This window comes from Grus americana, chromosome 3, assembly GCF_028858705.1.
Source record: "Grus americana isolate bGruAme1 chromosome 3, bGruAme1.mat, whole genome shotgun sequence".
In the NCBI taxonomy this organism is placed as follows: Eukaryota; Metazoa; Chordata; class Aves; order Gruiformes; family Gruidae; genus Grus; species Grus americana.
Window position 1 is genome coordinate 101,867,707 of NC_072854.1, and position 25,533 is coordinate 101,893,239.

General features: G+C 48.0%; 1 protein-coding gene and 1 long non-coding RNA gene across 12 annotated transcripts in view; one reads left to right on the top strand and one right to left on the bottom strand.

Annotated features, from left to right (window-relative positions):
* Positions 1–22,602, bottom strand: part of LOC129205243 (uncharacterized) — a 64,841-nt gene extending 42,239 nt beyond the window's left edge. For both annotated transcript variants that reach the window (XR_008576669.1, XR_008576670.1), the window contains exon 1: positions 22,359–22,602. This is a non-coding gene — a long non-coding RNA (uncharacterized LOC129205243). The remainder of the gene's footprint in view (positions 1–22,358) is intronic.
* A 1,021-nt stretch (positions 22,603–23,623) lies between these two features.
* Positions 23,624–25,533, top strand: part of PROX1 (prospero homeobox 1) — a 50,069-nt gene continuing 48,159 nt past the window's right edge. For 4 of the 10 annotated variants that reach the window (XM_054821377.1, XM_054821387.1, XM_054821388.1 and 1 more), the window contains exon 1: positions 23,624–24,005. The gene's annotated coding sequence lies outside the window, so the exon portion shown is untranslated. Of the gene's footprint in view, positions 24,006–24,284; positions 24,375–24,434; positions 24,485–24,700; positions 24,796–25,415; positions 25,515–25,533 lie in introns of those variants that run through there. The other 6 variants (XM_054821378.1, XM_054821386.1, XM_054821384.1 and 3 more) reach the window with 6 other exon arrangements.

Consider the following 25,533-nt stretch of genomic DNA (forward strand, 5'->3'; position numbering starts at 1 on the left):
TTTTTTTGCCTCCAACCCCTTTTGTACCTCTCCTGTAGCCTGAGATCCCCGCCCCTCACCGCTGAGTCAGCAGGACACATCACATGAACGATCCTCAGCCACTTCGGTGCAAAATCCTTGGGCTTAGTTTAAATGGCTGCTGAACAGAGTTTAAACTGTCCTCACTGCAGAGTCCTTGCATTGAAGCCGTCACACAGTACATGCTACTGCTGTTGTATGCATATCCACATTTCTTTCCCTAGACAAAATGATCAGAGGGCTGGAGCACCTCTCCTGTGAGGACAGGCTGAAGGGGTTGGGGTTGTTCAGGCTGGAGAAGAGAAAGCTCCAAGGAGACCTTGCAATACTCAAAGGCGGATTATAAGAAAGATGGGGACAGACTTTTTAGTAGGGCCTGTTGCGATAGGACAAGGGGTAATGGTTTTAAACAAAAAAAAAAAGATAGACTCAGGCTAGATATAAAGAATTTTTTTACAATGAGGGTGGTGAAACACTGGAACAGGTTGCCCAGAGAGGTAGTAGATGCTCCATCCATGAAAACACTCAAGGTCAGGTTGGACGGGGCTCTGGGCAACCTGATCTAGTTGAAGATGTCCTTGCTTATTGCAGGGGTGTTGGACTAGATGACCTTTAAAGGTCCCTTCCAGCCCAAACCATTCTACAGTTCTATGATTCTATGACAAAGAAGCCTCATCTTGGTGGGATCTGAACAGAAGAATCACTGACCCTGACAAAAAAAGGTGGTGAAATGCTCAGAGCACCACAATAAAACTGCCATCAAGTCACTGTTGTATGTCCTCTACTGGTCTAATGCCCAGTGTAAGTCAGAGAAGCATAAAAAACAAATCTTTGATGGCTGCAAAAGACAGTGCCCTTCAAGTAAACGACTGATCACCTGGCAATGCTCAGGTGAAGAAAGAAACAGTGACTCCAAAACACACAGCCATCTTCGACAGTCAAACAGACTGCTTACAAGCTCAGGATGGCTGAAATGAGGGGTTTACTCGGCACAGGGTTTGCTTGCTCTGCAAGAGACACCTCCTCCTGAGCAAGGGCTGCAGAATCAAGCACGAAAAATGGCATAACTGCTTTTCCCTGGAAAATTCCACCCAACATCTGCACAGCAGCTGGACTTCCCAAGTCTATTATCTCATTTCACTGACCTGAATGGATTTGCTCTCAGAACAGTTCCAGATCTGTATATATCACTCATGGCTTGATTCACCATGGTTTACCTGAATGAAATAATAATTAGCTACATGGTCTCCCCTCCTCCCACCCCCAAATGCTAATTAATTCATGACTGAAAAAAGTGGCACATGAATGGTTACTTTGGTCCTTTGGTTCAAAACGTTAATCAGTTCTAAAAATCCAAACCAACCTCAGTCACTTCACAGTTCAGAACACTACTGGGGAATAAGTTCTACTTCTGTCTCATTCTTTCCATTACCAGAGCCTTAAATACATTTTTTTTCTACAGGTTCAGCCGGAGAGATGCATCACTAATATATTGGCCAAGCATGGGCACTCTTACTCATCTTGGGCAGCTCCTTAATCCAAGAAAGGTCCCACAGGAAAAAGTATGAGGTGTTTCGCTTGAAGTAAAGACACCGGGCAGGCTCTGGCACCTTGAATTTGCAGGTTTTGATCGAAGATCCAGAGCCCTTTACAACAGCTTTGCCATCTCTGTAACTCAAAGGCCATTAATAGTTTTACCACAAACCACCTATGCCTCCTACTGAAATGCACATACATGCTGACAAGTCCTCAGCAACGGGGTATTTTATATGAAGATTCAGAAGTACGAAGAACACATTCAAGGCATGTATAGTATATTTCCAAGAGGCAATTTTACGGGGGTGTACCTCCTTACATGCTTAATGGTCACAGCTAGGTTTGGAATGAAATGTCACGTACTTTTTCTCTTATTTTTTTAACTTATTGCTGTTTATAACCCTTACACTCAGCAAACAAATCGGGCCATTCAATTCTGCATTTTCTAATGACGGCATCCTTTCTTCTCTCTCCCTATAACAAAAACGCTTTGAAGTCCTATGCCGCTAGTTACAAGTATTCTGATATTTCCCCAGCAAGGATGTAATAGGAGCCAAAACAAGCCTCCAGGTGCCAATATTGCACCTGACAAATTAGGCACACGACTGGAAAAGGGTGGGCCCATCCTTCTGCTTCATGTTCATTTCCTCTCATTTCCACATTAACAGGAAGTAGTTGGAATGGAAAAAAAGGCTTTCCTTAAAGACCCGAACTATCAAAAGGCCTGAAGCTGTTTCTCCTTGCAAACAAAAAACTTGGAAGCCAGCTACGTCCTATGATTTGGAGCTCATTTACAGTGACTTATTTAACCCCTACTGACGGCACGATGAACAGGATGTTATGATTTATTTAACACTTAAAGCGGGTGTGAGAACAAGGTGGATGGTGCCCTTAGATGTAGTCTTTTCATAATTTATTGCTCTAAGTGCTTAATTTTTCCTCAGGGAAGCCTTTGATAGCCGGCTGCTGCAGTGTGGTTAAGTATGTGCATTAAGCTGTAAAGCAAAAATATTAATAATAATACTAGAAATAATGACTGTAACAGAAGTTATTATTTCGCATAATAATAATTTGCACATACTGCTCAGCTGGAACTCTGAAGTGATATCCCCACACCAACTGAATTGACTTGAGGACATTTAATGGAGCAACATAAAGAGTGTTGAATTTACCTTGTGAAGACTTTAGCTGTGCAATCTAGCCACAAACACAAAGCAAACTCGCTCTCACAAAACGCCACACGGCTCCTAGAAGGCCACTGGAGAACCGTAACAAAGCCGGCTAAAAAAAAAATAAAATTACTAACATCTCCTACGCCGGTGCCACAGGGGACTCTGACCAAGAACAGACTCACAAAAAATGTTATGTCTGACTGGCTTTAAAGTTGAACTGCTGCTTAATAATGTTGTAGCATGCCTCAGAGGGTTTATCTTAAAGCACCTTCTTTTGAATGGTCTGTAATCTTTATCTGGAATACAGGACCATCCTTTAGAAACCGTTTTTATGTCAAAGTTACTCAGTGAAATAATGCATAGATCTCCTACCCTCTGGAGATCAGTGTTCAGCTCTGCTTCATGTCATTACATTGAAGGCCCTTGGTGACTTTAGCAAGCAAGATCTGTAGGAACGCTTGCACCTGTGGATAAAGGACTTCAACCTTGAATGATAAATACATATTTCTGGGTTGGTTTTTTTCTTCCTCTTGAGCATGCATGTGTGAGTGTAAGTTGCATTTTAATATAGACAGGCAGGTAATACATTTCACTTTTAGGAGATGAAATAACGATTTTAGCAAATTACATTCGTCTCTTTAATCTTATATTTCCATGCACACTGAGTTAAATGTTGTAAAACTATCAATTCTGTCAAAACCTAACAGAAAGAAAACAAGAAACCCTGCAATCTTAATGTCCAAACTGACTGGTGATTATCAGGAATTAAATGTGCAGGAATTCCAAATCTTTTCTGATCGGAGATGTCTAGATGACTTTTGTTTTTCCATAATTGTATGAGGTTCCTACATAGTATTTAAGAATCAATTATATTGCAATTGATGTAATTAACTCTAATAATCCAGTAAAAGTCAGTAGGAGGGCTATTCAAGTCAATAGAAAAGAGGGACTATATTATGAAGGTGTTATTAACCTATACAGATTTTTACTAGACATTTCCTTTTCTTACATAATAAATATACAGTGATGAGGAAGGCTGTCATTATAATTTAACGGGAACAATGGCTCATCACTTCCTTTCCTGTACAAGCCTTAACTAATTCTACATACGGTGTATAAGTAAAATGAAGTTAAATGAATCTCGCAAATTAGCTATTAATCATCCATCAATCATCTGTTGCTCCATGATTAAAATCTGTGTTGCATTCAGAGCTGGGAAAGGTATTTGGGGAGTGGCAGGAGCTGCATGTACATCTTCCAATTAATTTATTCATGCACTTCCATTTTGCATTGCCAAGGATACTTACTGAAACCAGTCCTGAAGTCAGAGAGTCTCCTGAGGAGAGTTCCAGCCCTTCCCAGGATAAAGCAAAACTCTCATTTACATCTTTAGAGGCATTGCTCTGGCTTTAAGCATTGTGGCATACGAGAACCTCATTCATGCTTCTAAATTCAGTCAGACAACTCTTTTGGGGGAAAGAAAGCAACATTATCAAGTCAGGGAAACTGAGGCAGCGGCCTGCCATGTGCCATGCAAAGAGATGAAGAGAATTCCTCTGTCCAAGATCCTATTCTCCTGTCTCATGCTCTAAGCTTTTTGCACTGCCTGATGAGGCAAAAGGGAGTTCTGCTTGAACACGGCTATTAAAATCGGGCTTTTCAGGAATTGCTGTCTTCACCTTCATCAAGCTGAGCATAAGCCTTATCAGATATGGAAGACTGCATTGATCTCATCAGCAGAAGTGCTTGTCTTGGCAGTAGACAAAGATCGGTTGTCTGTGCTACCATTATTCGATGTATTAGTTGCCTTCTGTGTGGCTGGCTATAGGTGATCCTCTTGACTTGCACCTTGGCAGCCTCAGTGCAGGCAGCTCCTCATGGCATCATTCACGTCACCCTCAAAAACTGCCAGGGACTTCTGTGGGCAGTTCCAAAGCATACCCACGTACACAGTGACTTGGTGAGATACTGCGACCGCTTCCCTAGAGCTGAGGTGATCAAAAGAACTACAAAAGGCAAGGACAGACAGTGTTTTATTTATTCTGGAGTCATTTAAAATCACAATAAATATTGAATGACCTGGATCCTCCATGCAGTGTCACTGAATTTATGCAAAGAACAAGGCTGAAACTGAGGAGAGGAGATTGGTTTGTCTGCTGATAAAGTACTTAAAAAAAGATCTTGGGAAGAAGGAATAATTTTTGCAAGTTCTTTCTACACAGTCCCCTCTCCATCTTTGTTCACATGTTCACACCGCTTTAGGTAAGACGTAGTATATGTTCTTAACTAAAGAAAGAGGGAGCTACGATGTTGCAATAAATACAACATAGAGGAGTCCAGTAATGCTTTGTAACTATGGCGTTGATTTTTTATTTTTTTTTTAAATCACAGCAGTAGGGCAAGTGCTCTACAGATATCAATAGTTGCACCAGAGCTGACCTATGTTGCACAGAATGAATGAGCTTTGACTATAGGAACACAGATAGGCAACCCTGCTGACTCCTGCTGAATAAACCTATTGTAAAGCTGGCAAGCAACATCCTTCCAGGGCTCTTGGACTTGTGGCTTCATCTAGTCTGGGACTCCTGAGAGCGTTTTTATCTTATAACAGCATCACACTTTCCTATACTGCTAAACACAGAAGACATTTCTGATGTTCGCATCGCAAGCTTCACTCACGGAGTACTTGATTTGGCGGCATTTGACAAAGCCTTTGCTTTAATACAGGAGCCAGTTCTGTGATAACAAGGACATAGATGGAAAAAACAGTGCTCCATGAGGCATTAAACCTCTTTTTTTCTTGTTGTGGGTCAAAGCAAAATGCCCACAGGTGTCACACAGCCCCACATACCAATAATTAGTTCACCACAGCAGGTATATCTCACCGCAAAAGCTGTATTTTGAAAATGAGATCTTTTCTTTTGGGAGAATAGCGATGCCTAACTTCTGGGCATGGGCAGTTAGGTTACGACGGGGTGTAAGCAGAACGCAATGCCGCCTGCTCCAAGCGCCTCCCTGCCCTGCACCACGCCAGTGCCACCTGAGGAGCACATGGGGGGGGTTCAGGTACCTTTGAAACCGCAAGCCCATGCAAACAAGCTGTGCCAAAAATGATAGACTGAGAATTGTTAAAGTACAGCAATTCAGCAGTCAAAACTTCCTTTATTTAAATCCCCAAACACCACTTAGTTATATAATAATCTCAGTTCTTTCACGCTCCACGAGCTTGCCTTAAATTGTCTGGAGCAGCTCCTCAGCCGTCACAGATAGTCCCAGCCCGCAGAAGGCAGTGGAACTGGGACACTTCCCACCAGCTGCTGCTCTGCCCCGGCTGCAATTGCATTTCACACACAAAAGATGACAATAATCTACAAAAAAACCAAAACAAAAAATCCCCACCCTCCCCTCAGTTTGAATTATCATCTGCAAGAAAAGATTCCAGTGTTCGGCCTTCCATGGAAAATCAATACGGTCTTATCTTTATTTTTTTTACTTAAAAAAAAAAAAAATACTTGGGATGACAGTATTAGGTAGCACTGTGAAAAACAACTAAATATAGCAGTACATCATGGTGGGTGTGAATGGAAAACAAAGGAGTCAGGAGCCGAGCTCCTGCTGCTGTTACGTCACTATAACACCCATAATTATGTTATTATGTACACTGCCCACTTCAACTATATCTGGACACCACTTACGATGATAAAAATCTGATTAATAACATGACATATAATCTTGGTTTCTTTGATGAGCATTAACTTCTGTCTTCTATATTCTTTTTCAAATAGACAGGATGTTTGTTTTGCCTCCCTTCTACAGGGAGTTTGGAAGAGTGAACGCACAGAAAAAATTAAAAAGGGTGATTTAAAATCTCATTGCTGGAGTCATTTTATCTCGGTGTAAAAACTTGTCGAGCCACTTCTCAAGCACTGCTGTGCATAAATTCTCCTCCTCGCAAACACCAAAAATTTACAAATACCGTAACCTCCATATAGAAATTCAGCTGGACTTAGGGCATGCTTACCTGTACAACCACTACGCCTTTTTATCCTGAGCACCACAGCTTTCAAACTTAAAACGCCTTCGTACCAGGTACCTCGGTGGGGTGGCCGTCGCTGCTTCCCAGCACCGGAAAGTATCGCATGGCTCCTCGGGTGTTTCTTCCGGCAGCCCCACCACACCCTTTGTTGCTGTTTGTGCCCCAAAAAGAACAGTACCACAAATTTGTACAACTACACTAATGTTTGGACAAAGTGAAGTGTTTTAAAGGCCCTGAGACTTTTTTTTTTAAAAACTATCTAGAAAGTGAGGGGGAAAAACAAAACTGACAAAAATATGAGTGAAAAACAGTTTCCTCCAAGATGAAAGAATTTTTTTTTTCCTTTAGCTAAATGAATATTGAAAAAACATATATCTTACTCTGTCTTCAGCCCCTGAGGTTATCCTAGCTGGTTTGTTTCACAGTTCACCAGGAAAACCCCTCAAGATATTTCTAAGATAACTGTTAAATGTCTGACTTTCATCTACAATAGAGGAAATCTGTATTGCCAACAGCTTGTTCTCAGAATTCCACCTTAAAACAGTTTTAGTACCACCAGACCAGAAGGGTTTGATGCCAAAGAGCTGTTCTGTCCTATTGAAAGCAGAGAATGGCTTCCTCTGCAATATGTACAAAGAGCAAGGAAATTTACTCAATTAATGTGAAACACAAAATGGCATCTGCCATCTGGAGATGCACACAAAAGCCATGGACAGTCAAACACTTCTTAAGACTTTGGCATGTAAAATTAACATATTTTAAGACTTAAAGGGACATGTGAACTCCTAGTATGCAAGGATTTCGTTTTTCTCACGGCAAAATAAAATATACAATAGAATATTTCCAGTGTAATGTCCCAGAAACAGCAGTACTAACCACCTACAAAAATTTGCCTCTGACATCAAGACTACCATTTATATACTGTCGGGTGGGAGCTGAGCAGTTATTTATTCAAATATGCATTTTTAGACAATGCACAGAAATACGCTTTCACTAAACTTTGCAGCTACACTAAAGTGTGCTCTCTTCCTGAGACCAGTGTGAAAGTCTTGCTGTTTCTGCTTGTGTGTGACACTCCGCAACCACTCTGGATTTATTTTTCATTGCAAAACCAGACTGATGCTGACTAGTCAAGTTTAGTGCAGATTCAAAGTGTATAGAAAGGGCTCCCTTTACTCCATGCATTTTAAAGTATTCTTTTCTTGAATAAAATGAAGAAAGTTCAGCTCCAGTGCCTGTTCCCTTTTGTGTATTAAAAAAAACATACTGCTTTAAAAAAACCCCATGACATATGGTATCTAAGTGGTCACCACCATAAATTATTCAACCTCTGCTCACTCCACAAACGTAAATCTAACAAAATGCAAAACCTGAGGCCTCGCCGCCAAACTCACGGTCACATATCCTCGGCGGTGTCCTCGGCACACATGTGGCCACGCAGAACTGGTCACTGCATCCAAAATTTTCATCCAGACACCCACTGTCATATACAAATTTACCTACTTTTTACTCTACCTGCATCCTCCGTTTTGGCACTCCTCGGCATCACCTGAGCTGAACCCCCTCATGTTTTACGGTACTGCCCTCTCACCCCGCCTGTTAGGTGACAACACAGCACTAGTTTCACAAACCCCGACTCATGCGTCATGCTGGAGAAAGGCTGATAAAAGCAGACAACAGGGGGGAAATTAAATCCGTTCCCGCTTAAGGGTGTGTGGTTCAGCAGCGATCCCCTGCACGATGTTGCTCAGGGCGATCAGGATGCGTGCACAAATCTGACACGTTTGTCTTGCAAAAGTAACCTTGATTCAGGCACCCCACAACTTTGTGGTGATTTTCCTAACTTTTAGTGCATATCTTTTTTTTTTTTTTTTTTTTTGTTTAAGGCACCAAAATGAACATTTTGCGAGTACACAAGAGAGTTGCTTCGTGGAGGAATTCAGAGCCAAGGACACCAAACCTGCAATTACTTACTTGTGGGAATTGTGATAATGTAGCCAGTACAATACAACGAGACTACACACATTGCACACATTTGTTCAGATGTGTAGGAAAAGGGCGGCAAGAAGCTTAGCGGAGCCAGAGTATTAAGGAAGGAGTGTTAGATGAAGCAACTTCTTAAACAGTGACCCTGTCACTTGCTTTGCAAGTTTCCTGTTTTATTATATTGACAAAGATTTGGTTTTTAAGGATTTGTTTTACTGTTTAGTTTTTTTAGTTAAAGCACTCTTAAAGGTAACCGGGTAAAAACCCTTAAGACGAAGCAGAAGATGCAAAAGATATCATTCCAGCATCAACATTCACATGGCCCATACATTTTGTGCTATGTTTACAGCAAAAAAAAAAAAAGTACATCAAACTGTACACTCAGCCAGAAAAAGAGCGCTGAAAATGCACTAAAGCATCATTTAAATTTTATTTACCAGTTTGTTGATTTGTGCTTGCATTTATGAGCGTGTGTGTGTGAGAGGAGAAACAGAGACAGAGACACAGAGAGAGGGAAGAAAATGACTCATGCCTGACCATGTTACCATGTAAATGGTCGTAGTTGTGGGCTTCCCTGAGGGAATTTGTAATACCACAGCAAAAATCTAGCTAGCCTGCAATTACGGTGCCGGCAGCGAGTCCCTCCAGCACGAGCCGTAATGTCTGGCTACAGCTGGTGGGAGCGTCGGGCTGTGCCCCCCCACCGGCAGCATCCTGGGCTGCGGGGACCATCGGGTGGCTGGCGGGGGGCGAAGCTGCCGGGACAGCCCCACACCTCCGGGCAGGCAGAGCTCTCCCAAAAACTGCTTCCCACAGGGTGATGTGAAAGACAGAGTGCAGAGACCAGAGCTGGTGTCCAGAGCTACTGGCCCAAGACCTTTCAACATCACTGAAAAAGAAATATATTTCAAATGCTGTTTAGGAGGCTTTCGTGCACAGCTCCTCTCTTAGCACATGCCTATACATTTGCTGTATGATCCCCAGCCATCCCCTCCTATGGCAGAATCCCATCTTGTAAAAGAAACCCTCACCGCCACTGATGTGAAGGACTTTGCGTTAAAAATAAAAATACAGTCCTCAGCAAAAAAAAAGAGAAGGGTTCCCGGGTGAGGAGCGTGAACCCATGCCAGTGACAGACTTGAAGTGCAACATGATGGAGATGCTGCTGTAACCGGACAGTTGAGGGATGAGCTGGGGTTTCCAGGCATGTCATGGGGATGACATCCCACCGCTCGGGGGGCTGGGGCCGCTGAACCCGCTGCCGGCCAATCCTTGGAGTGTCACTTACATGAGCTCCAAAGTAATCTTCTGGCCCACCCTTCAGGAAAAAGATAAGATGTCATGATCAGCTAATAGGAAGTGACAAGAAGAGATAAAATGGATGGGGAGGGAGGGAAGGTTTCGGATTGAAGAGGCATTATTCCTTCCTCTAATGCCAACCCTGCTAACTATAGGGCTGAGTTAATTAACAGGCTATTTGAACAATTTCATCCATTTTTGCATATAGCATTAATTTTTCTACAGATACATATAACACAATTAACCTGTAGCTTTTTAAACAATCATACATGGCAATCCTTTCAATCTGGTGGGGAAAACATTGCACTTTTACAGAAAAAGGGATTTAATTAGGGAAAAAGATTGTGAAGAGTCTTTGTTCATCCACTGTTCCAGCCATAGCTTTGCATCTGGCACAGGAACCCACTACCAAGACATCTGAGCACCTTCCAGAAAACAAAAAAAAACCCGGACACAAAAACCCCCAAACCAACAGGAAAGTATCAAGTTTCTGGCTTTCCTCTCTCTTTTCGGGGAAGAAAATCCTATCTGTCAGACTTAGTTCACTTGTAATTAAGAAATCTGCTTCACTCCCTAACGAAATGTTAGCGCATCACTTGACAAAGTCCCACTGAGGACAGAGCGAGAGGTTTAGGCTGGAAAATGCTTGTGAAGTTTCTCCCCAAGCGGCCCTTCTAACCGGGGGGGGGGGGTGTGTGTGTGTCACATCCTACCCCCTGCAACCACCCCGCCGCACACGCACAAAGCCCCCCGTCCTCGGTGAGCTCCGCAAACTTCAACAAAAACCTACTCAGAAGTGCCAGGCTTTTAAGATCATAGCCCTGCCGCGATGTTAATCAGTTCGGTGGGGGGAGACGCGTCCCCGGTGGGTGCAAAGCCCAGGACAAGGGGTTGCGATCTCTGCGCGGCAGCCATACGAATCACAAGTAACAGCAGCGAGCTGCTGCCTTCGGTGGAGAGCCGAGCACGTACTACGGACACAAAAAGGCTCCCTTTACGCCGTAAAGAATTTGCAGCTTAACCAAGCCACAATATGTTTTGAAGCTTTTGCCAAAAAGTACGAAAACCTGTAGTCAGTGTAGCTAAGCATTTGATAACAAGCGTGGTTTCTTCTGCTCGACATATTTTCCTGGTGTATTTGTTTGTAAAGGTAGAGATAAGTATAGTAACACAATCTGTTCTTTAATATCATGGGCAAAGAAAAAATCACTAATCACTAGCTACAACAGTTTACAATCTTTGTGAGAGAGCTGCAAGTACATGTTTATTTTTTCATTCTAAATATCTCAAACGGAGCCTGATCCTGAAACCCTTTCCCTCCACCGATGCTTGTCTGCAGTAATCGTACTAATGAAAAGCAACTGCTGATGTAAGGAAAGAAAAGAAGATGAGGCTCAGATTCCCTATACAATGCTCGTAATGGTTATTTTCACTAAAGATAAGAAAGCAGACTTGTATGTGCAATATCACAGAAACAAGCCATTCTGCCCCTATCTACAATTCTGACAGTTATCTATGGAAAACGAGGACTTAAAAAACTCTTAAGAATAATTATTAGAAATCATAGCCAAAATAACATACATCAGCCTTGATTAGTTACATGGAAAAGCAGCCTTAAATTGATAGTTTAAAAACAGGAAAATTAGCAGTATGATTAAGTATGAATGGCTAATAAAAAAAATTTTTGCTAAAACAGATTAAGGTTCAGATCAGGGTCACAAAAGGAACTGATTGAGGAAAACTGTCATTTTTGCTGGGACTCGGTAGCTGTTTTAGCAGCCCTGTTTCCTCTGAATCAGAGTCTTGTAATGAGAAATTACACTGCTGGGGTTAATAAAGACTTGGCACGTTTGTTTACCCCAAAATTTCAGTGAAAACGTTGTGGTCGAAGAAAACGGCAAATTCCTTCTGTGCAAGTAGATGGAAAGGGATGTAAGTAACTTAAGTAACCTCTAGTAAAATATAAGGTGAATTTACGCTGTACTTCCAGTTCTTGTGTTTGCTGTAAATTCACTCTGGGAACAAAAATCTGTAAGTGACCCAAAGTCCCCCTGTTTCTTCCAAAATAAACAGCTTCTAGTCAGAGCGCCACAGAGCCCCGCTAGCAGAGGCTAGACGGAGAAGGGCTCCACTAACAGGGTCTGCGATTTGCCTTTCTGCCAGCTTCGCCCCTTCTCGGGGCGGATAACCTCCAGGAGGGTATGTCTCTGCCCCTCTTTCCGTCCTGAACAGGTCAAGAGCTGAGCAAAGGCCTCGGATCCATAGGCACGGTCTGAAATTCAGTGTTCCCAAGGGAAAGATTTGCAGGGAGACTTTTCCCAGGCAAAGCCCGTCCTCCTGCGCGCAGGCACCAGCCGTCCTCTGCTGCGAATGGGATAGTGCTAGTGCCTAGAAGCCGTGGGCACAGCTGACCTCAGGAATTTCAGACCAGAAGCAATCATTTGCATGCAATTCCCCTCTGAAAACGACTCTATTTTCTTGTCGTCCCACTTGCAGGGAGCTGGGGTGACTCCCGAAGAGGCCGAAGAGCTCACGTGTGAGTGTTACCATCGCCTCACAATTTCATCTTGTCCCGATGGCGCGTAAGAGAAAGAGGGAGGAACCACAAGCGTTCGGGTGGTTATTCGCCACCTCGTGCTCCCAGTCCCGTGGGACCTCGGTGCCGCCGAGCTACGTGGCAGCAGCGCAACCAGCTGCCCTCCGGAGAGGTTTCGTTCGGAGCGTGCAATGCTACACACGCGTGTGAGTCCAGGCTCCATGGGGAACACCGGCTCTCCAGTAACGAGAACTTCAGCATCAGCGAAACTGTTCAGCAATACCCCCTGCTTCATGGATACGATGCTCCAGTGAAATCAGTCGTTGTGTGTATAAGTTGGGGACTACGGGGGGTTGGGATTTTTACTTTTTGGGGTTTTCCCCTCCTGGGTTGGTACTTTGCACGAGGGGGAGCTGGCACGTCGGGCCTGTGACGGGAGCTGTCGCAGCCCTCCTGAGCAATGGGCTGCTGCTCGGTGGCATAAGCTATTGTTGTCATTATTACTATCGCCAGGCCTGATCAGGGTCAGCAAGCCAACGTGTGAGCTGTTGTATAACCCCGTAATAAAAAGACAGTCCTTGTCCCAGAACACACTCGGGCTGGTTTTCTGACAAGCTGTAACAGGTTCTGCGGCGGCACCTTTTCTGTTGCTAAATAAAGAACTTCTGTCTTGCAGAGCCTAAACCCATTGCTGAAAGATTGAAAGGAAAAAGAACTAATAGGACAAAGGGGCTGTGTGCAGCGGGGGGGGGTGTTCAACGTTTGTTTGTTTTGATCTTAGTTGCAAGTAATTCACATGGAGTGGAGCACATTGACGCTCAGAAGAAAGTAAGTACTCAGTTTTAGAAAGGACAACTGCTTCAGAGCAAGCCGAATGCAAAAAGTCAGAATCATCCAGATAAGATTACTGGGCCAGAAATCACATTTTTATTAGTACATAAAACACATGTCACTTGACAATGAGGATCTGCAGCATGGAGTGAAATAACTCTCCAGCAGCGAAGTCAATATTTAAATCGATATCTCCGGTAAAGAAAATATCTTACTCATTGATATAGATTGAGGTTTTTTTCCTTATGAATCTCTCAGGAGGCAAACAGCATAGTTCTGTTGTAAAAGCAACTAAACAGTATTGCCAAAGAGGTCTGATCATTCCTAGAATTCAATAGCACGATGCTCTGAAATTATTAATGTTGTTACAAATGCCATTTGACCCTTATGTCAGGGATATATCTCCTTTCCAGAAAAAGGCACCTACATTATTTTGGCCCCGATGCTGCTGAGTGCGAGCCCAGTAACTTCAGCGGGAGCTTAGGGCACTCCGGGATGAATTTTTTACATTATGTAGGCACCTAATGATTCAGCTACTCAAGGCTCAAATCCATAAGAGACGTTAGTGCCTTCGTGTTAATTGCTTCGACATCCTCCATCCACTCCAGAGGAGCTGTGCAGCGCTACGAAAGGCTCACAGATTGCCGAGGCCAGAAAGAGGGTCGGCGCGCGGAGCACACCCCAGTGGCGTGCACCATCACCTGGGCTAAGGGACTCCCGGTGATGTACTTTGCGTTACAGAGCCATTACCGACAGGTAAAGTATATCATCCTCGAAGCACAGAGCCATTACCGACAGGTAAAGTATATCATCCTCGAAGCAGAGCACTGCCCCCTCTCAGTTTATTGTTTTAAGCACCTTTCATGAAATCAGGCTCACTCGTTTCTTCGCCTTTTGACCCTGTGATAGTTTGGTTCCTTCCTGCGATGGGGTAAAACCCCCAAAGGAGGGCTAAGGATGATCCCGTCTTTTCAGAGAGGAGAGAGCCGTGACTTTGCATGGCTTTGGGACGAGGAAAGTGTTAAACGCACATTTCCCACCTCTCGGAGAGACACCCAAACTTGTAGGCTATCCTATGAAAGATGGGAACTGACACCACCATGAGGACATCTTGCAAAGAAAGCAGCGCTGAGCTCGGTGTTGCTGGAGCTGTGCGTGGGCTCCTGGGGGGATTCCTACACAGCCCTGTACGTAGCTGCTCACTCAGGGATGGCTCTGGCAAGCGCAGAAGCAGCGCTGTGGCACCTCAGGAGCGTATCTCCTGAGCTGGATGAGCTACGGTGGCGGTTTTGTATATAGACACCTAAAGTCAGCCTGTGCTCTGCTTTAGGCTCCTAACTCCATTGGCTGATTCAGGACCTTACAAAGCATCTAGGCACCCATGTCCTGTTGAAATGAATAGTATAGCACTTGCAACTGTTTTGAAATTCTATTAGATGCCTCTCTGCCCCTGAAAAAATTGTTCCTCAGTGCCTTGCAGGACCGAGTCTGTGGAGATGACAGATCATATGCATGCTTCGGATAATGGGAATGATGTGGGGGTTTTTTAGAAAAGATGGGTTCTTAAAACTGTTGCTATGTAACATAAAAATAAATTAAATCAGTGCACCAAAAAAAAAAAAAAGAGAAAATTGTTTTCCCCAGGTTATAAACCCTCTACAGAAATATCTTCCTCTTTCTTAAAAACACCAACCAACCAAAACCATTGTCTCTAAGTCTATAAAATCAAACTACATTTCCTGTTCAATACCAGCTTTGATTATTCAGCAGGGTAGGATAGTTTTAAACTATCAAATGTGCTTCCCTTCCTTCTGCTTTATGATTTTAAACTTCCTAAGACTTATAATGCAAGTACTAGGACAGGGCAACACAAAGTATTTTTCAATGTGCTTTTAACCCCTCCACATGGAGGTTGCTGAAACAGTTCGGATCTTTGAACCACGCCAGGATGGTGCTGGCTAAGAGCTGCCACTCTCTGGCACCTCTTCCGATATGATGAATAGAAAGCAAGCTGCGTCGGGATTAGTTTTTGTACAAGACAACAGCGTGCATCCCCAAAAAGAACAACCCGGACAGCTTCCCAAACTTTGTTTTTGAACTCTTGTCCGGCATTGCTTTGGCCCACGCTGCAGGTAAGGCATGCTTTGGTCAAAAGAGACGGAAAAATATTCAGGGAGGTAAGCGGTGACTGATTTAACCAAACCCGTACTGAGCATAAACCCGTACCAGAGGAACCGGACCAGATTTGAAGCTAAAATCAGCTTCCATCTCGCAGCCTTTCCTCTAGTACAGTGTGAATCAGGTCCTGCGTTTGCCAGGGTTTTGCATTTGACTTCTAAACAGACTCAGCGATTACACCTCCGGGAGGCACGACTGCGCGTGACATCAGGAGAGTTCGATGTCCATGGGGAGCAAAGGGTTTTCTGACTCGCGAGAGACGGATCCCTCCTCAGCAGGGTTGACGTGACAAATGATCACAAGGCCGGGGTTTCCAGAGTCTGCGGTTTGCTCTGAATTAATGTACCGAGGGAATTCCCATCCCGGCAGCGTCGATCCAGCAGCGTGCACAAGCACGGGGCCAGATCACCAGCGGGTGTAAACTGGGATGGCTCTGCTGGATCTGGCTGACATCCGACGTTCACATACGACTTCTGAATGGAGAATTGAGAGGAAGAGCGGGATGACATACCCACGGCGTTGCTAATGCAGAGAGGGATGAAAGGGAAACTGGCAAAACGTCTGCTACCAGAGAAACACCAACGCTACCTCTGTCGCCACAGAAGGATTCTCCCAGGAATCTGGGGGAGAGGGATAAACACGGAGCTCTGAAAAGCTCCTGGAAACGCATTTGACCTGACAGCCCTGGTGAAGCCAGGTACCCAGGGCCACGTAAGGCTGGAAGTGACAAGAGGTCACAGCCTGGTGGCAGCTGCTCGGATGACAATTTCCTCGTGCGAAAAAGCGAGTGGAAATGTTTTCCCTTTCAACCATCCCACCAACCCAGGGGAAGGTGCAGGCTGGGGAAGAGCAAGGACCCCGTATGAGACAGAAACACGTCACAGCAGCTTACACTGGAGGCAAACTATGTAACTCCCTCCATTCCCATGGGTCTCAAGGGTTTTAGGGGGGCTCTACTCAATTTCTTTAAATTCAGCCTACAGCCTCATTTACAGCAGAGTGCTCCTTCAAGGCTGCCCAACAGCCAGGAAACCCTAATCAATCCGGATAGCTCTTATTCAGCAGACGGAGTCGCACATTGTTTAGCTTGGGAAGGCAGAAACAGTTAATCTTAAAAGCAATCTGGCAGAAATGGGGTTTGGGAACCAATTCACCAAATTTACACAGTGGTGTTTAAACGGAGCAGGACATTAGCTGATACTCAGTGGGCGAACTTAATGGCCAACGCCACTCTATCAGCCTTTTCCCATGAAAAACCTGCACCCTAGGTGCTACCAAGTGCTAATTTGTTAAGAAAGCCTTAATTGAGTGACAGTTAATTATTGACAGATTTGAACTACTTTATCTCTCAATCAAAACCTGGCTCTGTCCCAGGCAGCAAGCAATTTACAGCCACAAAGGTAAATCTGGCCACGTGCAAGCTTTTTATGCTGAAGCCTGATGGTTCTCCCTCCCCCACCCCAAGTTTCTGTAAAATTTCTCTCTGAAGGAGCCGATGATCCCCTGGTGATCACCAGCCCACGTCAAGGTGGTTACCCTGCTTAACCCCACTTGGCACGGAGTGGGAATTACCAAGGGGACATCCATCTGGAGCTGCCTGAGATAAGAGGTGTCCAGTGTTAATAAACAGGCTTCCTCTACACCTCAGCAGGGCCTTCCTTTTCTAAACAGTCTTCCTTTAATGTTGTAAAATGTTTTTTCCATTTACTCAACCGATCATGCCTTTGAGGGGGAGGGCCAAGGTAAAGAGAGAAGGGTGGGAGGAGAGGAGAGGAGAGGAGAGGAGAGGAGAGGAGAGGAGAGGAGAGGAGAGGAGAGGAGAGGAGAGGAGAGAAGAGAAGAGAAGAGAAGAGAAGAGAAGAGAAGAGAAGAGAAGAGAAGAGAAGAGAAGATTAAGACTCAGTATATGTTTCTAAAGAATTTAGACACCTGCTTTTGACATGAAATTACTAATGCTAAAAGTTCTCCCAGCCTGGCTACTTTGCTCACCTTCTGCACACAAGCAACATGTGACGTGAGAAAAAGACAGAAAAGCAAGCAGTAAGGAAGGAAGAAGGGAGGGAGGGAGGGAGGGAGGGAGGGAGGGAGGGAGAAAGAAAGAAAGAAAGAAAGAAAGAAAGAAAGAAAGAAAGAGAAACAAAGAAAAAGAAAGAAAGAAAGAGAAACAAAGAGAAACAAACAAAGAAAGAAAGAAATAAAGAAAGAAAGAAAGACAGGAAGGAGATGGAAGGAAAATTAATATATCAGAAAGAAAAGAAAAGAAAAGAAAAGAAAAGAAAAGAAAAGAAAAGAAAAGAAAAGAAAAGAAAAGAAAAGAAAAGAAAAGAAAAGAAAAGAAAAGAAAAGAAAAGAAAAGAAAAGAAAAGAAAAGAAAAGAAAAGAAAAGAAAAGAAAAGAAAAAAAAAAAAGAAAAGAAAAGAAAAGAAAAGAAAAGAAAAGAAAAGAAAAGAAAAGAAAAGAAAAGAAAAGAAAAGAAAAGAAAAGAAAAGAAAAGAAAAGAAAAGAAAAGAAAAGAAAAGAAAAGAAAAGAAAAGAAAAGAAAAGAAAAGAAAAGAGAAAAGAAAAGAGAAGAAAAGAGAAGAAAAGAGAAGAAAAGAGAAGAGAAGAAAAGAGAAGAAAAGAGAAGAAAAGAGAAGAAAAGAGAAGAAAAGAGAAGAAAAGAGAAGAAAAGAGAAGAAAAGAAAAGAAAAGAAAAGAAAAGAAAAGAAAAGAAAAGAAAAGAAAAGAAAAAAGAAAAGAAAAGAAAAGAAAAGAAAAGAAAAGAAAAGAGAAAAGGAGATGGAAGGAAAATGAATATATCAGTAGCAGTAGTAGTAACTGCAGCAGTATCACAGTCATTCACTGCAATATGTCTAAACATTCATAAATGTTTTATGCATCCTAAAATGCCATGTACAAGGGATACAGCATCCCACTGAGGTTAATGAATGAATGAGGTGCCCTTGAAGGTTAATTTGCACAAACAAAAGGTCAAGGGACATCTTCAAAACAAAATATTGATTAAAGCAAGTTAAATGTTTTGACTTGAAGGAGACATGAAGGATTAAACAGCAAAATAAAACAGTATGGATAAGAAAGAACAGGAAAGAAAAAACACCACCCCCAGACACAAAGGAAATGGTAGAAAACATATCTGAATCAGCTAGTCATCTGCTAACAAGCTGTAAAGATTTCCAATGACAAGTTGTCACATTAGTTTAGTGAAACTGAAGCAGCACTTATCCCTTTTCCTGTGCTTAATCTCTCAGCGAGCTGCACAGAAACATGCTACCATGTTTAATAGGATTAGTTTAGTTCACTTTCTCCTCTCTGGAGGTTGTGAGTTGGGTTTTTTATTATTATTTCTTAACAATTCTATTGCCATCAGTACCAGGTTCTTGAATTAAATTGCACTCTGCTGAACCACCTAGGTTGCATTCACTCTCCAGGTTAAAGGCATTTTCTTACAAAGGTTTCCTTTTTGAAAGGAGGAGCCAGGGCAAAGGGAAGCGAGGAATTGAGCAATTCTAAATTCAGCAATTACACACATCGGGCACCCGGTTCTCCTCTTTCTCATACACACACGCTGATGATGCTTCATTGATATCACTAGGGTTATTTTTAATTCACATCAGCATAAGTAAGAGCAGAATCAGGCCTTTGTGGCTGTGGGGTGTTGTTCTTTTTATGCATGAGAGTACCTGGATCTTCCCCACCCCTGAAAAAAAAAGGAGGGACAAAAAACAAAGAAAAAAGAAAAGAAAACCTGCTATGTATTCGCAGCCCCATTCTCTCATTTAGTTGGAACAGACACAGCAAGAAAAATGATCAAAGAAAAGGCAGTTTCAACAATATACCCCTGTCACTTTCAATTTTGTTGTCAGACTCCAAAGGAACAGAGGAATCACCCATGGTCATGGGCACACTGCAAAAGTTTTCCTAAGTTTCTTGCATCTGGTTTTTTTTTTTCCCTTAAAGAAAGAAATGCAAGCGCAAAAAGCTGTCAGCTTGCAGCAAACCTTTTCTCTTCAGAGGTACCAAAATTTGGAGGAGGATTTATTTCTGATGGGACAAACCCTGCAGCTGAACATAGATCCGATCACCCCCGTATCTGGAGGAAAAGTAGTATTTTGACCTGAAGTTGGTGACACACACCAAGTGCTAGGCAGAGGAGCAGGAGAACCCACAGACCAGAGCACACTCAGGCTTTGAATCCAAACTTTGTTAACATGGATTAATTTTTGGTGGGATCCCAAACGCCCATCACTCAGAAAATAAACCTTCTAATGTATTAATGACCAAGAAAAGGACCTGGTGACTACCTTATGATTTACTAATTACCAGGAAAAGGACGTGGGGCTTCTACAGGAATCTGAGGACAGACTGGAATCCGCTACAGTTCGCTAGCAGGGACCGCACTTGCAGTGGGTCAGGGGACCGGGGGCAGCGAGGGACAGAAAGAGCCACGCACCCACTCACAGCAGCAGGAGGCTGCCCCAGCGCTGCCCAAGCCACCAGGCCCTGGAGAAGGCACCAGGGATGACTTTGCTCACTACAAACCCTGAATGTGAGCTGCTGGTACGAGGGAACCCCTGGCCCCTTCTGAGGGATTGAATTCTGGAGTAATAAGAGCTTTTCCTGCACCTCTAAAATTCGGGTGATGAGCGGGGGACCACTTTTGCTGCTGAGCTTTGAAACATTAACTTGCATTCCTTAAGAGGCTGCCCATCCTCCAGGATTGAAAGAGAAAAAGGGTCTGGAGCATTCGGTGCCAGAGAGGGTGGGCGAGTGGAAAGCATGCATTTCATTCCACTTGGGCTTACTGGTGTGGCACGTTGCAGGGTCGGTGTGTTTAGACTTGAAAAAATTGCAAGACGTGGGGCTGGAGGAAGGTAACCTGCAAGGAGCTACAGCAGCGAGGCAGCGGGCCCCCCCGGATGGTAGGTGGGAGCCTGCGCACATGGTACCCACGGCTGGGGCCAGGCTGGGTGCTGCAGCTCTGCCGAGTGACCTTGGGGACATCGCTTCATCCCCAGTGCCTCAGTTTCTCTTTTGGGTAAATCGACAGTGGTTGAAGTTAAGTTGAGACCCGCTGGTGACAAACTCAGTGTCAGAGACAGCTATTTATTTATTTATTAGCGTTTGCACGATTTGGCTTCACCTCTACATGCATCCCGCTGTCCTTTAAAAAAAAAAAAAAAAAGGAAAGAATTCAAGCGAGTCATTCACCCGCCAAATTTAGCCTATCTCCCCCTGCGTCCAGACACACTTCTGCACCCTTGTTCCGCAGCCCCTGCAGCACTTACAGCTACACCGGGAGGCTGAACATGTCACCCCGGCAAGAGCGAGCAGGGAGCGAACCCTCCCGCCGCGGCCGGGCCGGGCCGCCTGTGCCGCCTCTCCGCGCCCGCGGAGCGCAGCGCAGCGCGGGCCGCCTCCGGGGCCGCCTCCGGGGCCGCTGGCCGTCGGGACGCTGCTGCCCCGCCGCTGCCCGGCGGCGATGGGCCCGGCGCCCCTATTTCTAAATGTGTCGCGTTATTAAAAGCGCTGGCGGAGAGGCCGTCCCGGCGGGCGGAGGCTCCCGCGGGCCGGAGGCCGCGTCGGGCACAGGGCACCGCTCCGGGGCCGCCCGGCGCTCGGGCTGGGGAACGAAAGGGGCAGCAGCGGAGCGCACCGGGGTGTGCCCCGTTGCACTGGGGGTTTGCGGTCACCCACGGCGCTGCGGCGGTCAGCGCCGGCCCCGGGACCCACGCACGGAACGGATCGCGAGGGCGCCCGGCCGTGCGGCGCTGCCCAGCCCGGGAGCAGCGGGGCTCTCCCACTGCCGCGGGGACAGGGGCGGGCAGCGGTGAAAGCAGCCCCGCGGCCCCCTCGCCCTGCACCACGCCGGGACGGGGCTACCACCTGCCGCCGTACCCGCCCCGACGTGCCGGGGCTGGGTCCCCGAAAGGCTTCGCCTCCCGCACCGGTGCCGGACCCTGGGGCGGGTGTAACCGGTTGTATCTCCTCGTGATCCGCCGTTCGGGGCAGCGGCAGGGGGGAGATTTATTTTTTTTTAACTCGGGAGCAGCTTCCCAGAGGCAGCTCCGGCAGCGCGACGAGGCCGTTTCGGCCGGTCCCGAGCGATTTCTTCGTGATCCGCCGGGTGGGTACTTTGTCACATTACCCACCCGCGTTAGTGACCCCGCTCCCCGCCGCGGAGCCACCAACGGCCCCGAAGCCGCGACCAGCCCGTTCCCCGCCGGTGGGCCGCGGGGAGAAACGCCGCTGCGGGGACCCACGCGTCTTGGCCCCGCGGGGAGAGGCGGGCAGAGGCGGGCCGCACCGGGGGGTGGGTTTGCTGCCCGTGCCGGCTCCCAAACTTTGTCTGGGGCGGCTAGTCCTCGCGGCGCGCCCCGCCGAGGGGTTTCCGCGCCCGGCCAGCCCCGTGGGAGGCGGCGGGGGTGCCCGTAACCACGCGTGGGCCTGGGAACTGCGGTTCCCCTCTAGTGAGACAGATCCTTAAAGCGGAAGGGGGAGAAGCGGAGCGGCTCCCGGCGCCTCCAACAGCAGGGCGGGCAGGGGGCGAGGCGCGGCCCGGCCCCCTCGCCGCTGGCACGGAGCTGAGGCGCAAGTTTTGGCAGGAGCCGCCCGCGCCGGCCCCGCCTGCCCTCGCCCCGTCCCGGCTCTCCTCTCCACTCGGGGCTCCTCTCCACTCGGGGCTCCCTCTCCCGCCGGCCCGGGCTCCCCGCACGGCAGCCCCGAGGGGCGGGCGCGGACGGGCGCGGCGAGGCAGCGCCGTCCTTACCTGCCGCCGAGCGCCCTGCAGCGCTCCGCTGCCGTCCGTCCCTCCGCAGGACGTTATTCCTTCTCCTCAGTTTATTCCCCTGCCGCCTGCGAGCCCGAGGCTCTTTTCCTACGGGAAGCTTCGCCGCTCCGCCGGCAGCAACCGGCCGAAACCTCCGCGGCAACCGGGGCGGGGGTGCCGGGCGCTCCCTGCCCCACGCCGCGGAAAACCCGCGCTCACGGTGGGACAAAGCGCGCCCGGCAGGCTTTGGTCTGGATTGCAGCCCGGACCTGCTGGGAAGATCCTATTTTGGATTTCTCCCCCCCCCCCCAAAAAAAAAAAAAAAAACCCAACCCAAAATGTTTTCCCAAAGCCTTCCCGCCGGGGCCGGCCGGGAACGGGCTGTGCTGAGCTGAGGATGGATTGGAGTTGACCGAAACTTGGGGCGCGCTGTTCAGGGGGCCGGGGTTTCGGCACCGCCGGTTGTTCCACGCACCGCAACCTGGTGCTCGTTTTCGTGTTTATTTTCTGCCTCGCACGTGGGAAGTGACCCGCCGGCTCCCGCTCACAGCCCCGCGATGCGCGGCGGAGCCGCTGCCCCTGAGCGCCGGCGAGGGACGCCGTGCCGGGACGTGTGTGGCCACGGACCCGTTTCTCTTAAAAGTTTGTGACCCGCGTGGGGGCGGCGCCCGCGAGCGGGCTTTTGCTTCACCGCCCCGATGTTTCACGCGTGAAAGACGCGCACCTTGGGGCAGCAGCCCCCGCGCCCCGGCACTCCTCTACGGAAGCCTTCCCGCGCGGAAAACTTTCCCGCGTGGGGCACCGTGGAGCATCCCCCGCGGGGATGACTTTCCTAAACTTTCTCTTCCCCCCCTCAACGCGGGGCGGCTTTTGTCCGCCCCTCGCCCGTGAGCGGGGGGGGGGGGCGCCCCGTCGGGCCGCGGCTGCCACCGCTCCCGCCCCTTGTCCGTCCGTCCGTCCCTCCGTTCCGCCACCGCAGGTGCGCGGCCGCCGCCACCTTCCCGCGGGGGCGGGGCGGTCCCTCCCCCCCCACCCCCCTCCCGCTCTCCCCTCTCTTCTCTCCCCGCTCCTGCCAAGTTCTCCCCGTCCCCCCCGTCCGTCCCAAGGAGCCTGCCGATTGGGCGCCGGGCCGGGCTCACGTCACTCCGAGCGTGACGTCTAGTCTTCCTGTTTCCTTCAGCTGTGTCTTAAAGTAAATCTTGTGGCGGTGCGGAGCGCTCGCACGGCTCGGCCAGCCCTGCCCAGCCCAGCCCTGCCCCGCGCCCCGCCGCCCGCGCGCCGCCACGCGCCGCTCCGCGCCGCTCCGCGCCACTCCGCCCCCCCCTCCACACACACACACACACACACAGACACGCACACTCACACACTCACACACGCACACACACGCCGCTCCGCGCCGCTCCGCACACGCAGCCCCGCGGCCGCTGCCCTCCCGCACGCACTCGCCCTCCCTCGCCCGATTATCATATTCATCAAGCGGCGGGGCTCGCCGGCTGCGCGCGCGTGTCCGTGTGTCCGTGTGTGTGTGTGCGTGCGTGCGTGTGCGGGGCGCGTGTGGTGTGTGCATGTGCGTGTGCGTGTCTGCCTTTCTCTCTTTCCACCGGCAAAAAAAACCCCAGAGGCTCAGTTTCGTCGCCTTTGCACGGAGTAAGTACCCGCTCCCTCTCCGCGCCCCCTCCGTCCCTCGCTGCTTTTTCGGCCTTTTCGGGTCTTTTTTTATTATTATTATTTTATTTTCCTTTTTTTAAAAATTCGCACTTGCTTGGGCTGTTTGAAATGGTCTTCTGGGGCGGGGGGGGGGCGGGTGGAAATGAAATCCCCAGCAAAATACTGATCACCGCTACCCAAGCTGCGCTTCTTTTTCCAGGGGGGGCCAAAATCGCGATGACTTTTATTAGCCGAGCAGTTTTAATTCCCCGGTAGACAGAGCGGTAAGGGTTTGTGAGCGCCGAGCCCGATGGAGCGCTCACCGGAGCCTGCCCAGGGCTGCAGAGTGAGTGACCTGCTCGTTGTTAGGTGATCCTCCCCCCTTCCCCTCCGCTCGCTCTCTGCCACCTTTTGTGGACCGGTCTTTATTTTATCCCGTGGGTCGGAGCGCAGTTTTGCGGGGACGGAAACCGCAGCGAGTATTTGGCTTCTTTTTGTTGTTCCGAGCTTCCTCCTCCCCCCGTCCCCGCCGAAGTTCCCCATCCCCTGCTTTAAACTCCTGCTCCGGTCCTCTGAGCCTCCTCTTTGTCTTGTTTATTATAGCTGCCTTTCTTTTTGTCTCCTCCAATTTGCTTGTCATTTGCATGTCGCTAGTTCTCCTTTTTAACCCCAACCGGGAAGGGCAGGGACTTTTTATTCTTATTCTTCTTATCCTTGCGATTACTTTTTCATTTCCAAGGGTGGGACGAGCTGCGAATTGTGGAAATGTACAGAAAATGGGATTTGAGTGGTAGGTAGCGAGCACATGAGAAGAGATCAAATGCAAGTCGCGGGATAAGAGCCTTGATCTGGGCAAAGATTAGGATTATTGGTACTTTCTGTTTGTTGGGTTGTTGTTTGGTTTTTCTTCGGGGGAAGGAGGGGGTTTAATTTTTTCCTAGCCTTTGATGGAGATCTTTCTTGGCTTTTTGCATTTTCTGTTCATCGGCTGAGTGATCCGGAGCACTTTGCCGTGTGTTTAAACGGAGTTAAAGCGCAGGAGGGAACGGTGCTGGGGGGGCGTGGGGGCTGCGCGGAGGGGGCGCGCGGGGCTGTCTTTGGGGTGAGCGGCACGGGATGGGGGGGGGGCACCGAAAATACGGGGCCCGACGGGCAGCCGGGGCACGGTTACCGGGCACCGGGCACTCCGCGGGGGCGGAGCGAGGCCGCGCTGGGGTCCGCGCGTCTTTGCGGGGGGAGGTGGGAGGGGAGAAAGTTGCGCGCATCCCCCGCGGTCGCTTCGCAGCGGGGCGGCTGGCGGGGCAGAGCCGCCGGGGGCCGGGGCAGGGGCGCGGGCAGGTGCGGGGCGGGCGCGGGGGGTCCCGGCCGCCGCCTCCCTGTGCCGCTGGGACGGGCGGCGGGCTCAGCCGGGGGGAAGGAGCAAGTCGATAAATCAGTATCCGAGACCGGTCTGTGCGCTCGGAAGGCGCGTCCGAGGTGGGATGGAGCTCTCGGCGGGGTCAATGTCACGTACGTGTGCCCCGTCTGC